The sequence below is a fragment of the Triticum urartu genome, chromosome 3 (genome assembly GCF_003073215.2).
Source record: "Triticum urartu cultivar G1812 chromosome 3, Tu2.1, whole genome shotgun sequence".
Lineage (NCBI taxonomy): Eukaryota > Viridiplantae > Streptophyta > Magnoliopsida > Poales > Poaceae > Triticum > Triticum urartu.
Window position 1 is genome coordinate 219935488 of NC_053024.1, and position 16254 is coordinate 219951741.

Genomic DNA, 16254 nt, shown 5'->3' on the forward strand with positions numbered 1-16254 from the left:
GAGTCGGAGCCGGATACCCATTCACCAACATGAGCTTGATGTCTTCGTCTTGTGTAGTTCCTTGATGATTTTTCCTTCCTTTCCGAATCCTTGCTTCTCCGTGAGTATCTTCGTTCATAATGATCATCTCTACTCCTTCTCTCTCTTGGTGGTGATCCTTTGCTTCTTCTTTTTGGAGAATCTTCTCTTCTCTTGTAGGGAGCCGTACACTCATTGGAATAGTGTCCGGGTCTTCCACAATTGTAACAGTTTCGCTCTCGACTAGAAGATCTTTTGTCATTGTAGGACCTTGACTTGGAGCTTCTATCTTTGCTTCTACTCTTGTAGAACTTGTTGAAGTTCCTCACCATTAAGATCAATTCTTCATTGAAGTCTTGTTTCTCACTTGATGATGTAGGGGCTTCACATGAGGCTTTATAGGCACCACTTGATTTGTTGTGAAGTTCCTCTTTATCCTTAAGTGACATCTCATGAGCAATAATTCTTCCAATCACCTCCGTTGGCTTGAGATCTTTGTAATTTGGCATCATTTGGATCAATGTGCACATGGTATCATATTTTCCATCCAAGGCTCTTAGAATCTTCTTGATGATGAATCTATCGGTCATCTCTTCACTTCCCAAGCCGGCAATCTCATTTGTGATGAGAGCAAGCCTAGAGTACATCTCAGCGACACCTTCACCATCCTTCATCTTGAACTTGTCAAGTTGGCTTTGAAGTACATCCAACTTGGATTCCTTGACGGAGTCGGTACCTTCGTGCATATCAATCAAAGTGTCCCAAATTTCCTTTGCATTCTCAAGACGGCTGATTTTGTTGAATTCTTCGGGGAAAAATCCATTGAAGAGAATTTCACAAGCTTGAGCATTGTATTGCAACATCTTCAACTCATCCGCGGTAGCTTCACGGTTTGGTTCTCTCCCGTCAAAGAAGTCACCTTGCAAACCAACACACACAATAGCCCAAACGGCAGGGTTATGTCCAAGAATATGCATTTTCATTTTATGCTTCCAACTAGCAAAATTAGTACCATCAAAGTAAGGACCTCTACGGTGATAATTTCCCTCGCTAGACGCCATACTCTCCTAGGTTGTGAAACCAAGGCTATGACCACCAAAAGCTATGGAGATCAAGCAAATGGAGACCAAAGCTCTGATACCACTTGTAGGATCGAAAGTATGTCTAGAGGGGGTGATTAGACTACTTGACCAAATAAAAGCTTAACCTTTTCCCAATTTTAGTTCTTGGCAGATTTTAGCTAATTTAGGACAAGTCAAGCAATCATCACATAATTCAAGCAAGCATGCAAAGAGTATATAGGCAGCGGAAAGTAAAGCATGCAACTTGCGAGAATGTAAAGGGAAGGGTTTGGAGAATTCAAACGCTATTGGAGACACGGATGTTTTTCCCATGGTTCGGATAGGTGGTGCTATCCTACATCCACGTTGATGGACACTTCAACCCACGAAGGGTAACGGTTGCGCGAGTCCACACAGGGCTCCACCCAAGGGCAACGGTTGCGCGAGTCCACACAGGGCTCCACCCATGAAGGGTCCACGAAGAAGCAACCACCCACAAAGGGTCCACGAAGAAGCAACCTTGTCTATCCCACCATGGCCATCGCCCACACAGGACTTGCCTCACTAGCGGTAGATCTTCACGAAGTAGGCGATCTCCTTGCCCTTACAAACTCCTTGGTTCAACTCCACAATCTTGTCGGAGGCTCCCAAGTGACACCTAGCCAATCTAGGAGACACCACTCTCCAAGAAGTAACAAATGGTGTGTAGGTAATGAACTCCTTGCTCTTGTGCTTCAAATGATAGTCTCCCCAACACTCAACTCTCTCTCATAGGATTTGGATTTTGTGGAAAGAAGGTTTGAGTGGAAAGCAACTTGGGAAGGCTAGAGATCAAGATTCATATGGTAGGAATGGAATGTCTTGGTCTCAACACATGAGTAGGTGGTTCTCTCTCAGAACATATGAGTTGGAATGGTGTGTGTGTTCTGATGGCTCTCTCATCGAATGAGAAGGAGGTGGAGGGGTATATATATCCTCCACACAAAATCCAACCGTTACACAGTTTTCCAATCTCGGTGGGACCGAATCAATAAGCTCGGTCGGACCGAAAATGTAAACCTAGTGACCGTTAGTGATTTTCGGCGGGACTGACATGCAACTCGGTAGGACCGATATGATTAGGGTTTGGGCATAACGTAATCTCGGTGAGACCGATTACACAAACTCGGTGAGACCGAATTTGGTAATTAGCTAACCAGAGAGTTGGTCAGGCAAACTCGGTGGGACCGATTTGCTCTTTCGGTGAGACCGAGTGGAACTCGGTGAGACCGAAAAGTTACAAAGGGGAAACACTGAGTTTACATTGCAATCTCGGTGGGACCGATTCACTCTTTCGGTAAGACCGAAAAGTTATGAAAGGGAAACAGAGAGTTTGCAACCCCATCTCGGTGAGACCGAGATCCTTATCGGTATTACCGAATTGCTAGGGTTTGGCAGTGGCTAATGACAAGTGAAACTCGGTGGTGCCGGATAGGAAGAATCGGTAGGACCGAGTTTGGCTTAGGGTTTAGGTCATATGTGGATATGGGAAAGTAGTTGAGGGTTTTGGAGCATATCACTAAGCACATGAAGCAAGAGGCTCATTAAGCAACACCTCATTCCTCCTTAATAGTATTGGCTTTTCCTAAAGACTCAATGTGATCTTGGATCACTAAAATATAAAATGAAGAGTCTTGAGCTTTTGAGCTTGAGCCAATCCTTTGTCCTTAGCATTTTGAGGGTTCCACTTTCACATCCATGCCATGCCCATCATTGAGCTTTCCTGAAATAATCATCTTGGAATAGCATTAGCTCAATGAGCTATATGTTGTTATGAATTACCAAAACCACCTAGGGATAGTTGCACTTTCACCAGACGCCCCGAGAACCACCAAAGGTCGAGGCTTTGAGCAATCTGCACCACAACCACCTCCGAGACCGCCAGCAAACCCGCCGAACAATGTCGGAGCCGATAAAACATAGGGATGGGGAAGGGGGAAGGGGGAGGGGTGGCCCGCAGCCACGACCGGCGACATCACAGTGCCGGTGACGGGCAGCTCAGCAGCGGAGCTCCCATCCCTCCAACTGGCTCCCCCCCGCCAAAACCGTCGTTTAGCCCCACCCTGCCATAGGCCCCGACCCCGAGCATGGCCACGACAGACACCCGTCACCGGAGAGGAGGGAGCAGAGCCTGCCGCCGCGTCCAAGGATGATCACCAGGGGAATCTCCCGCGCTGCGCGCTGGCGACCAGCCACAAGGGCCCGGCCTGGCCGCGGTGCATGCATCCACCCGCTGCCGCGCCACCCCTGAGCCATGTTAAGGAAGGCCGACCGCGGCCCAGGTCGCCCACGACCCGCAGGGCCAGAGGTGGATCTGGACAGGATGCCGTACCGCAGCCGCCGCCACCAACCTCGAGCCCGCACCACCGCCGCGCCGCCCGTCGCATCGCCGTCACACGACATTGTCGGCCCACGCCGGCTCGCCGCCGAGCTGCCGCGCCCAGCACTGAGCGCCACATCCGGCCGGAGGGGCCGGCCCGCGCCGAATCCCCCACGGGCGGAGACGAAACGGCCCTCCACCGCTGGTGACGAGCGGACTTCACCCGCTCGCGCCCTCCGGCGGCGGTGAGGGAGGGGGAGAGGAGGAGGGGGGCGGCGGCAGCGCAGCTAGGGTTGCCCCCCAGACGCCCGCGGGAGGGTCGCGGGAGGGAGAGAGGGGAGGGAGGGAGGGCGCGGCCTGTTATCTGAAGAATCCGTTTGCCAAAAAAACAGCAATTTGCACTCGACCTTTGGTTAGTAGGTTAGTCCCAAAAATAATATAAAAAGGTATATTAAAGCCCATTATACATCCAAAACAGATAATATAATAGCATGGAACAATAAAAAAATTATATATACGTTGGAGACGTATCAAGCACCCCCAAGCTTAATTACTGCTCGTCCTCGAGTAGGTAAATGATAAGAACATAATTTTTGATGTGGAATGCTACCTAGCATAATTCTTAATGTAATTTTCTTTATTGTGGCATGAATGCTCAGATCCGAAAGATTCAAGACAAAAGTTTAATATTGACATAAAAATAATAATACTTCAAGCATACTAGCAAAGAAATCATGTCTTCTCAAAATAACATGGCCAAAGAGAGTTATTCCTACAAAATCATATAGTCTGGCTATGCTCCATCTTCACCACACAAAATATTTAAATCATACACAAGCCAAGCAATTGTTTCATACTTTTGATGTTCTCTAACTTTTTCAATCTTCACGCAATACATGAGCGTCAGGCATGGACATAGCACTATAGGTGGAATAGAATGGTGGTTGTGGAGAAGAGAAAAAGGAGAAGATAGTCTCACATCAACTAGGCGTATCAACGGGCTATGGATATGCCCATCAATAGATATCAATGTGAGTGAGTAGGGATTGCCATGCGACAAATGCACTAGAGCTATAAGTGTATGAAATCTCAACAAAAGAACTAAGTGGCTGTGCATCCAACTCGCTTGCTCACGAAGACCTAGGGCATTTTGAGGAAGCCCATCATTGGAATATACAAGCCAAGTTCTATAATGTAAAATTCCCACTAGTATATGAAAGTGACAACATAGGAGACTCTCTATCATGAAGATCATGGTGCTACTTTGAAGCACAAGTGTGGTAAAAGGATAATAGCATTGTCCCTTCTCTCTTTTTCTCTCATTTTTTTCTTTTTTTCCTCTTTTTTTCGTCTGGAGTCTCATCCCGACTTGGGGGGGGGATCATAGTCTCCATAATCCTTTCCTCACATGGGACAATGCTCTAATAATGATGATCATCACACTTTTATTTACTTACAACTCAAGAATTACAACTCGATACTTAGAACAAAAGATGACTCTATGTGAATGCCTCCGGCGGTGTACCGGATGTGCAATGACTCATGAGTGACATGTATGAAAGAATTATAAAGGTGGCTTTGCCACAAATATGATGTCAACTACATGATCATGCAAAGCAATATGACAATGATGAAGCGTTTCATAACAAATGAAACAGTGGTAAGTTGCATGGCAATATATCTCGGAATGGCTATGGAAATGCCATAATAGGTAGGTATGGTGGCTGTTTTGAGGAAGGTATATGTTGGGTTTATGGTACCGGCGAAAGTTGCGTGGTACTAGAGAGGCTAGCAATGGTGGAAGGGTGAGAGTGCGTATAATCCATGGACTCAACATTAGTCATAAAGAACTCACATACTTATTGCAAAAATATATTAGATATCGAAACAAAGTACTACGCGCATGCTCCTAGGGGGATAGATTGGCAGGAAAAGACCATCGCTCGTCCCCGACCGCCACTCATAAGGAAGACAATCAATAAATAAATCATGCTCCGACTTCTTCACATAACGGTTCACCATACGTGTATGCTATGGGAATCACAAACTTTAGAACAAGTATTTCTCAAATTCACAACTACTCAACTAGCATGACTCTAATATCACCATCTTCATGTCTCAAAAGAATCATCAAGTATCAAACTTCTCATAGTATTCAATGAACTTTTTATGATAGTTTTTATTATACCCATCTTGGATGCCTATTATATTAGGACTAATTTTTATAGCCAAAGAAAATTACCATGCTGTTCTAATGGAATCTCAAAATGATATAAGTGAAGCATCAGAGAAGAATAATTTCTATAAAATAAAACCACCACCGTGCTCTTAAAGATATTAGTGAAGCACTTAGAGTATTCTAATAAATTCCGATTCATGTGTGTCTCTCCAAAAGGTGTGTACAACAAGGATGATTGTGGTAAACTAAAAATCAGAGACTCAAATCATACAATACGCTGCAAGAAAAACACATATCATGTGGTGAATAAAAATATAGCCTCAAGTAAAGTTACCGATAGACGAAGACGGAAGAGGGGATGCCTTCTGGGGCATCCCCAAGCTTAGGCTTTTGGTTGTCCTTGAATTTTACCTTGGGGTGCCTTGGGAATCCCCAAGCTTAGGCTCTTGCCACTCTTTATTCCAAAATCCATCAAATCTTTACCCAAAACTTGAAAACTTCACAACACAAAACTCAACAGAAAACTCATGAGCTCCATTAGTATAAGAAAACTAACCACCACTTCAAGGTACTGTAATGAACTCACTATTTATTTATATTTGTGTTAAACCTACTGTATTCCAACTTCTCTATGGTTCATACGCCCCGATACTAGCCATAGATTCATCAAAATAAGCAAACAACACACGAAAAAAAATCTGTCAAAAACAGAACAGTCTGTAGTAATATGTAGGTTTCGAATACTTCTGTAACCCCAAAAATTCTGAGATAATGGTAGACATGAGGAATTTCTCTATTAATAATCTACAAAAATAATCAACCTAATCGCACTCTTCGGTAAAAATGGCAGCAAATCTCGTGAGCGCTAAAGTTTATGTTTTTTACAACAAGATCGCAAAAACTTCCCCCAAGTCTTCCGAAAGGTTCTACTTGGCACAAACACTAATTAAAAGGATAAAACCACATCTAAACAGAAGCTAGATGAATTATTTATTACTATACAGGAAAAAAATCAAGAAACAAAAATAAAATTGGCTTGCCTCCCAACAAGCACTATCGTTTAACACCCCTAGCTAGGCATAAAAACAAGAATAGATCTAAGTATTGTCATCTTTGGTATGCAATCCATAAGTGGCTCTCATAATAGATTCATAAGGTAATTTAATTTTCTTTCTAGGAAAGTGTTCCATGCCTTTCCTTAATGGAAATTGGAATCTAATGTTTCCTTCTTTCATATCAATAATTGCACCAATCATTCTAAGGAAAGGTCTACCAATAATAATAGGGCAAGTAGGATTGCAATCAATATCAAGAACAATGAAATCTATGGGCACATAATTCCTATTTGCAACAATAATAACATCATTAATCCTTCCCATAGGTTTCTTAATAGTGGAATCCACAAGATGCAAATTTAATGAACAATCATCAAATTCACAGAAACCTAACACATTACACAAAGTTTTTGGAATCGTGGAAACACTAGCACGCAAATCACATAAAGCAAAGCATTCATGGTCTTTAATTTTAATAGTAGGTTCCCACTCATCATAAAGTTTTCTAGGGATAGAAACTTCTAATTCAAGTTTTTCTTCATAAGATTTCATTAAAGCATCAACGATATGTTTGGTAAAAGCTTTATTTTGATGATAAGCATGAGGAAAATTTAGCACGGATTGCAAGAAGGAAATACAATCTATCAAAGAGCAATTATCATAATTAAATTCCTTGAAATCCAAAATAGTGGGTTCATTGATATGTAATGTTTTAACCTCTTCAATCCCACTTTTACCAATTTTTGCATCAAGATCTAAAAACTCTGAATCATTGGGACGCCTTTTGGCTAATGTTGACTCATCTCCAGTCCCATCATTATCAAGATTCATATTGCAAAACAAAGATTTTATAGGAGACACATCAATCAATTTTAGATCTTCATCCTTATTATCGTGAAAACTAGAAGAACATGCTTTTATAAAGCAATCCTTTTTAGCACGCATCCTAGCGGTTCTTTCTTTGCACTCATCAATGGAAATTCTCATGGATTTGAGAGACTCATTGATATTATGCTTAGGTGTAATAGATCTAAGTTTCCAAGAATCAACATCAAGAGAAATTCTATCCACGTTCCTAGCCAACTCATCAATCTTAGGAAATTTTTCTTCAAGCAAAGCATTGAAATTCATTTGCGAAATCATAAATTCTTTAACACTAGTCTCAAAATCAGAGGGCATCTTATTAAAATTTCCATAAGAGTTGTTGTAGGAATTACCATAATTATTAGAGGAATTACTAGGAAATGCCCTAGGATTAAAGATTCCTCTATAAGCATTGTTACCAAAATTGTTCCTACCAACAAAATTCACATCCATAGATTCATTATTATTCTCAAGAAGAGTAGACAAAGGCATATCATTAGGATCAGAAGAAACACTCTTATTAGCAAACAATTTCATAAGTTCATCCATCTTTCCACTCAAAACATTAATTTCTTCTATAGCATGAACCTTTTTACTAGTAGATCTTTCGGTGTGCCACAGAGACTAATTAACCATAATATTATTTAGGAGTTTAGTAGCTTCTCCTAAAGTGATTTCCATAAAGAGCCTCCCGCGGCAGAATCTAAAAGATTTCTAGAAGGAAAATTCAATCTGGCATAAAAGTTTTGTAAGATCATCCATAAATTTAATCCATGAGTAGGGCAATTGTGTATCATTAATTTCATCCTCTCCCAAGCTTATGCAACATGCTCATGATCAAGTTGCTTAAAATTCATGATATCGTTTCTAAGAGAGATGATCTTAGCGGGAGGAAAATACTTAGAGATAAAATCATCTTTGCACTTATTCCATGAATCAATACTATTTTTAGGCAAAGACGAAAACCAAGTTTTAGCACGATCTCGAAAACAGAAATAGCTTTAATTTAACAATATCATTATCCACATCTTTCTTCTTTTGCATATCACATAAATCAACAAAGCTGTTTAGATGGGTAGCGGAATCTTCACTAGGAAGGACAGAAAACGGATCTTTCATGACAAGGTTCAGCAAAGTAGTATTAATTTCACAAGATTCAGCATTGGTAAGAGGAGCAATCGGAGTGCTAATAAAATCAATATTGTTGGTATTGGAAAAGTCATACAATTTATTATTATCTTGAGCCATCGTGACAAAAGATCCAACACAGTAGCGTATTGGAAAATGAGAGGCTAATGGCAAATAATGTAATGCGAGGGATAAGAGTTTGTGATGGGTACTTGGTATGTCTTGACTTGTGCGTAGATCTCCCCGGCAACGGCGCCAGAAATCCTTCTTGCTACCTCTTGAGCTTGCGTTGGTTTTCCCTTGAAGAGGAAAGGGTGATGCAGCACAGTAGCGTAAGTATTTCCCTCAGTTTTGAGAACCAAGGTATCAATCCAGTAGGAGACTACACGCAAGTCCCTCGTACCTGCACAAACAAACAAGAACCTCCCAAGCAACGTGATAAAGGGGTTGTCAATCCCTTCACGGTCACTTACGAAAGTCAGATCTGATAAAAATAATAAGATAAATATTTTTTGTATTTTTGTTGTATAAAATAAAGATTGCAAAATAGAAATAGAAAATTGATAGGAAAATAATATGATGGAAGATAGACCCGGGGCCATAGGTTTCACTGGTGGCTTCTCTCAAGATAGCAAATTCTACGGTGGGTGAACAAATTACCGTGGAGCAATTGATAGAAAAGCGCATAGATATGAGAATATCTAGGCATGATCATGTATATAGGGATCACGTTCACGACAAGTAGACCGAAACGATTCTGCATCTACTACTATTACTCCACACATCTACCACTATCCAGCATGCATCTAGAGTATTAAGTTCATAAGAACAAAGTAATGCATTAGGCAAGATGACATGATGTAGAGGGATAAACTCAAGCAATATGATATAAACCCCATCTTTTTATCCTCGATGGCAACAATACAATACGTGCATTTCTGCCCCTGCTATCACTGGGAAAGGACACCGCAAGATTGAACCCAAAGCTAAGAACTTCTCCCATTGCAAGAAAGGTCAATCTAGTAGGCCAAACTCAACTGATAATTCGAAGAGACTTGCAAAGATATTTAAATCATGCATAAAAGATTTCAGAGAAGAATCAAATATTGTTCATAGATAATCTTGATCATAAACCCACAATTCATCGGATATTGACAAACAAACCGCAAAAAGAATTACATCGAATAGATCTCCAAGAGAATCGAGGAGAACTTTGTATTGAGATCCAAAGAGAGAGAAGAAGCCATCTAGCTAATAACTATGGACCCGTAGGTCTATGGTAAACTACTCACACATCATCAGAGAGGCTATGGTGTTGATGTAGAAGCCCTCCGTGATTGATTCCCCCTCCGACAGAGCACAGGAAAAGGCCCCAAGATGGGATCTCGCGGGTACAGAAGGTTGCGGCGGTGGAAATAGGGTTTCGTGGTGCTCTTGGATGTTTTCAGGGTACATGGGTATATATAGGAGGAAGAAGTGCATCAGTGGAGCTGCGAGGGGCCCACGAGGGTGGGGGCGCGCCCTCCTGCCTCGTAGCCTCCTCGTTTCTTTCTTGACGTCCACTCCAAGTCTCATGTATCACGTTTGTTCCAAAAATAACCCTCCCGAAGGTTTCATTCCGTTTGGATTCCGTTTGATATTCCTTTTCTGCGAAACACTGAAATAGGCAAAAAAATAGCAATCTGCACTGGGCCTTTGGTTAGTAGGTTAGCCCCAAAAATAATATAAAAAGGTATATTAAATCCCATTAAACATCCAAAACAGATAATATAATAGCATGGAACAATCAAAATTTATAGATACATTGGAGACATATCAGTCATTGGCGTCGATGTTTCGGTGGTGCCTCATCAGGTTTGTCCTCTACCGGATCTTTCCTATTTGCATCGTCATCCTATTTGGGTATGTCCACCATGTATACATCGTATGTGGAGGTGGCCTTCCAACGTCCGGTAATCGGTGGGTCTTGGCCTTGTTCGTCTCCGACATCGTCGTCCATGCCGTCGATGTCCTCGGAGGCGTAATCCAGCATGTCGGTTAAGTCTTAGAAAGTGGCTATGAAGTGAGTGGTGGGTGGGGCATGAAATTCCCTGCCCTCAGCCCCTAGTCTGGGCTGGGCATAGTTTGGAAGTGATTCCTCTGTAATATCGAGGGATCGCATTAAGTCTAGGGCCTTGTTTAAGAGCGAGGTTTGGATGTGGAAGCGAGAGTCCGCGGGGCTGGCCGGGGTGAAAGCCTCCTGGCCCCGCCTACTTGCCGCGGACTTCGAGAGTTTGGATCTGGAGTCCGGGGGCGAGTCCGGCCTTTCAATGATAGGGGAACCTGGACTGATTCCGAGTTCTCCATGGAGATGATCGCCTCGGGATCCTTGATAATGCTGTTTGCAACAGAGAGTCCGGTGGGCTCCACACTCCCATCTTCGGACCTGATTGTTTGCTCCGGATCTAAGGCCAGAGCGATGGTCGGGGCCGCGAACCCTTCGAAGATCAAGTCTCCTTAGATATCAGGGACCTAGTTTAGGTTCCCAAAACTAATCCGATGACCAGGGGCGTAGCTATCAATCTGTTCGAGGTGGCAAGTCGAGTTGGCACACAGTGCAAAGCCGCCGAATACGAACATTTGGCCGGTGAGGAAAGTCTCCCCTGAAATATCATCATTGTAGATGATCGATCGAGCCATCAAACCTTCTGTTGACGACACAGTGGAACTCTCAATGAAAGAACCAATGTCGGTATCAAAACTGGCCGATCTCGCGTAGGGGGTCCCGAACTGTGCGTCTGAGGATCGAAGGTAACACGAGACAAGGGACACGATGTTTACCCAGGTTCGGGCCCTCTTAATGGAGGTAATACCGTACTTTCTGCTTGACTGACTTTGATGAGTATAGGGTTTACAAGAGTTGATCTACCTCGAGATCGTAATGGCTAAACCCTAGATGTCTAGCCTATATGATTATGATTGCCTCTACGGACTAAACCCTCCGGTTTATATAGACACGACAGGGGCCTAGGGTTGTAGAGAGTCGGTTTATAGAGAAAGGAATCTTCATGTCCAAATGCCAAGCTTGCCATCCATACAAAGGAGAGTCCCATCTGGACACGGGGGAACGCCTTCTATCTTGTATCTTCACGGCCCATCAGTCCGGCCCATCACATAGCCCGGACGCCCGGGGACCCCATAATCCAGGACTCCCTCAGCGCCCACCCCCCTGGGTGCGCCTTTCGACCTTGTGGCCCCCCTGGACCTCCACCGACCCGAACTCCAACTCCATATATTCTCTTTCGAGGAGCAAAATATCAGAGAGAAGGATTCATCGTGTTTTACAATACGAAGCCGCCGCCAAGCCCAGTTCTTCCTCAGGAGGGCGGATCTGGAGTCCATTCGGGTCTCCGCAGAGGGGAATCCGTCGCCATCATCGTCATCAACCATCCCCCATCACCAATTTCATGATGCTCACCGCCGTGCGTGAGGAATTCCATCATAGGCTTGCTGGACCATGATGGTTTGGATGAGATTTACCATGTAATCGAGTTATTTTTGTTAGGGTTTGATCCCTAGTGTCCACTATGTTCTAAGATTGATGTTGCTATGACTTTGCTATGCCTAATGCTTCTCATTAGGGCCCGAGTGCCATGATTTCAGATCTGAACCTATTATGTTTTCATGAATATATTTGTCTTCTTGATCCGATATTTCAAGTTATAGTCACCTACTACGTGTCATGATCCGGCAACCCTTGAGTGACAATAGTCAGGACCACTTCCGGTGCTGACCGTAGTTTGAGGAGTTCATGTATTCACTAAGTGCTAATGCATTGGTCCGGTACTCTATTCAAAGGGGGCCTTATGTCCCATAGTTTCCAATAGGACCCCCCTGCCACGGGAGGACAGGACACAAGATGTCATGCTAGTTCTTTTCCATAAGCACGTATGACTATATTCGGAATACGTGCCTACATTATATTGATGAACTAGAGCTAGTTCTGTGTTACCCTATGTTATAAAAGTTGCATGATGAATGCCATCCGACATAATTATCCATATCGATCCATTGCCTACGAGCTCATTTCATATTGATCTTTGCTAAGTTACTTTTCCGTTGCCACTGTTACGATTGCTATAAAACTGCTACTATTACTTTTGCCACCGTTATCGATCATACGACACGCAGAAGGCCCATTGATGCTACGGCCCGTAGAAGGCCCATTCTTTCTAAGGCCCTAAGAAGGCCCATTGTTTCTATGGCCCGTAGGAGGCCCATGGTAACTATACTAAATATGTAGCCCATGGTTATTGTGGCCTAGTTTAAAAAATAGGTTATTGCGGCCACTAGCAAACCGCGGAAAAAGAACTGCACTCACTACAAGCAAACAAATAAACAAGACAACAAGGAAATAAATAAGCAAGCAACTTACGCTAGGCAATCACCACTATTACACATTTTACATCCACTGGGCATCAAAGTTCGCCACCAGTGCAAATATAGGGAACAAAGCAGCATATCATATGCACTGGTTGTCAAACTTGGCAACCAGTGCAAATAAACGCCGCATCAAAACAAGTCCAGAATTGAAACCACTTCAGAAGAGCTCAATAAACAATATCCTGGGTACCCATAATGCTGGCAAGATGCTTAGCAAGCTTATTAACTTTCTCTTGTTTGACGCTTAAATCCTCCAGCACTTGCTGTTGCACTAGAGGGTATGCATATGAATTCTGCAGGAACTTACTCAGTCCTTCGGCTTCTTGCCGCAGCACAGCTGACTGATGCCTTTCAGCTTGTAGCTGAGACTGAAGAAGTTGAAGTGATTCAGGCAGCGAGGTCGAAGAGCTTGTGCCAGCGGTACTGGCTAGTAACTCGAACACTACATCAACACAGGACTGTAGGGTTTTCTCACTATCTACAAGATCGTTTTTATCACCTTTCTTGGAGACCTACAGGGTTTTCTCACTATCTTGAACCTTATCTGCATTACTTTCTCTACCATTGCATAGTGGGGTGCTCGTCTCCAATATTCTGTTCGCATACTACAAGAGAAACAAGGAGACACATCACAGGTTTAGCATGTAGTATACCAAACTCATTTGGTAAACCGGTTCAGTGGTAAGGTGGACAGGATAACAGCATGAAACAAACATATATCTATGTACTATGGTCACTGTATTGTCCATATCATTCTAGTTTATGTTGCCAAATCAAGATAGAGACATATTTCAACTCATATATTTTTAAGACACAGCAGCATAGACAGAATATAAGTGTGAGAAACTACACATCATTGGCAACACTTGTAATGTGCATCACATGAGAACATAACTGTTTATACAACTGAAACTGAAATCAACATAGAGCAAGAAGTTAGAACGGCAATCCAGTTAAAGAAATAGGTTTAAAACATACCTGTTGCGCCATTGGAGTTTCAATTGGATCCTTCAAAATCGAAAGTAGTTGGTATGAGTAAATATAGTGATGCAACAACAAAGGAGTATGGACCGTAGCTATGGAATATGACCTGAGAACAGTTGCTCTTCTACTTTAAACGTGGAGTTTGGGTTCGCTGTGGTGGTCTTTGTGCTTTGGGCACTGCAATTGCTTTACAAGCTGCTCGTGTGGGGGTACTCTGTGGTGGACATGGTGCCTTGTCAACTAGAAGTGGGTTACTATCCGCTGGGGTTGGGGTTAGATGGGTTGTAGCTGGTTCTCTACCCAACGGTGTAAGTGTGCAATCTGGAAGAGTGTCGATTATTTGTGGCGGGGCATGTTTGTGGGCCAGTACAACCATGGTTCTATCTGCATCGACGGGTAGCACAGTCTTTTGTGAAGAACGGGTTTTTGCTCCCTTAGATACTGCCATCACCCTCCAATTCAAATGGCTAATAAACAAGAAAAAATTGAACGTACATACATTGTATGATAGACAGATGTGGTAATTCACATATATGTTGTCTAACCAAACAGGATAGCATGACACAATTTCACATATATGATGCCTAACTAAACAGGATAGCATGACACAGTTTCATATATATGATGGATAAGTTAACATGATATAATGGCATAATTCAACATATGATGAGTATCTAAACAGGATGACATGACAAAACTATATGATGTCTTTCTAAAATAGGTTGGGATGAAATAATTCACATAAATGTTGTCTAAGTATACATGATGGCATGATATAATTGACATAATTGATTCATATACTAAGCAGCTAGCACTCGCATGTATGATCTCTAAACTAAGCAGATGGAATTCAATATTGTGCATATGATGTCTAAACTAAGCAATGCAAGACACCATATGCATGACATGAGAAATATAAACATTGCAACTTAGAGCATACACCTGAGGTGGGATATAGGACTGGTCATCTGTCTCTGAATCCTCCTCTGAGGAGCTCCCTTTGACCATCGAGATGTATGCTTCAACATGTACCATTTCCTGCTATTCGTTGCTCCCTCGACATGAGACCCACGGGCATTTTAAAACTGAAGTTTGAATGATAAAGTAGTAGGTAATAATAATTGATGTATAACGTAAGCAAACACAAAAGAGTGCGACCTCTCTTCCGGAACTGTGTAGTCCTCCGGTTCATCTGCTCAGTCGATGATGGTAATGCAGTTGGCATGGCTGCCGGCTACGGGGAAGATGATCCGAGGCGGCGAAAGAAAGTTTGCAGGGGGAATCTCTGCTGCAGTGAACGCTTTTGTCGATGGTCCACCTCAGGTGGGGTGGATGACGACATGGCAGGAGCAGGACATAACACACAGAGTTTTCTTTGACGCCTATCTGAAAATGAAGTAAATCTGTAAGGGCTCCTTAGAATTGGAGGATTCTATAAACACGGGGACAGGAAAAACACAGGAATAGGATAGGAATGCATGTGCAAAACAGAGCATTTGGAAACATAGGATTTCTGTGAACCTCGGTGTTTGGTTCACATGAATTGGAAGAACACAGGAATGGAGAAACATGGTCAAATTAAAGTCAAACCACGTGAAAATGAAAAAATAAGAATTTATTATGATAGTAATGCAATTAGTCCTGTTCTTCATGCATATTAATTTGAAAAGGATGCCCAACTGGATATTAAAATTCCTTCCATTTTTCTTTGAAAGAGACACCAAAGGAAAAAAGTTCTGCAGTTTTCCTTTGCTCCACTCCTAACCAAATGCACGAATAGTAGTACCATAGTAGTTCCATAGCAAAGGAAGCTGAGGGATCGACATGAATGCAGAGTAACAAAGTGAAGCAACGAGTGTACAACCTCTTTGGCATAGCCTTGTCGACCTCAGCATCATTGGGTTGGACGTGGAGGATGGTGATGCTGGTGTGACTGTCGAAGGTGGGGAAGAGGATCTCTGGCCTCTGGAAACGACGCCGAGGGTACTGCTCCCCTGTGATGGATGGTTCCATCGTTGGAGCAGGTCCGGTGAGGTGTATGGCGGCAAGGCTGAAGTAGGACAAGATATACAAAGTTAATTTGGAGTGGGACTCTAATATCATCTGCAATAGATGATGTAAAATACATCACCAAAAAGTGCTAGATGTAAAACACATCAGCCGCGCCATGGACGCTCTGACAAA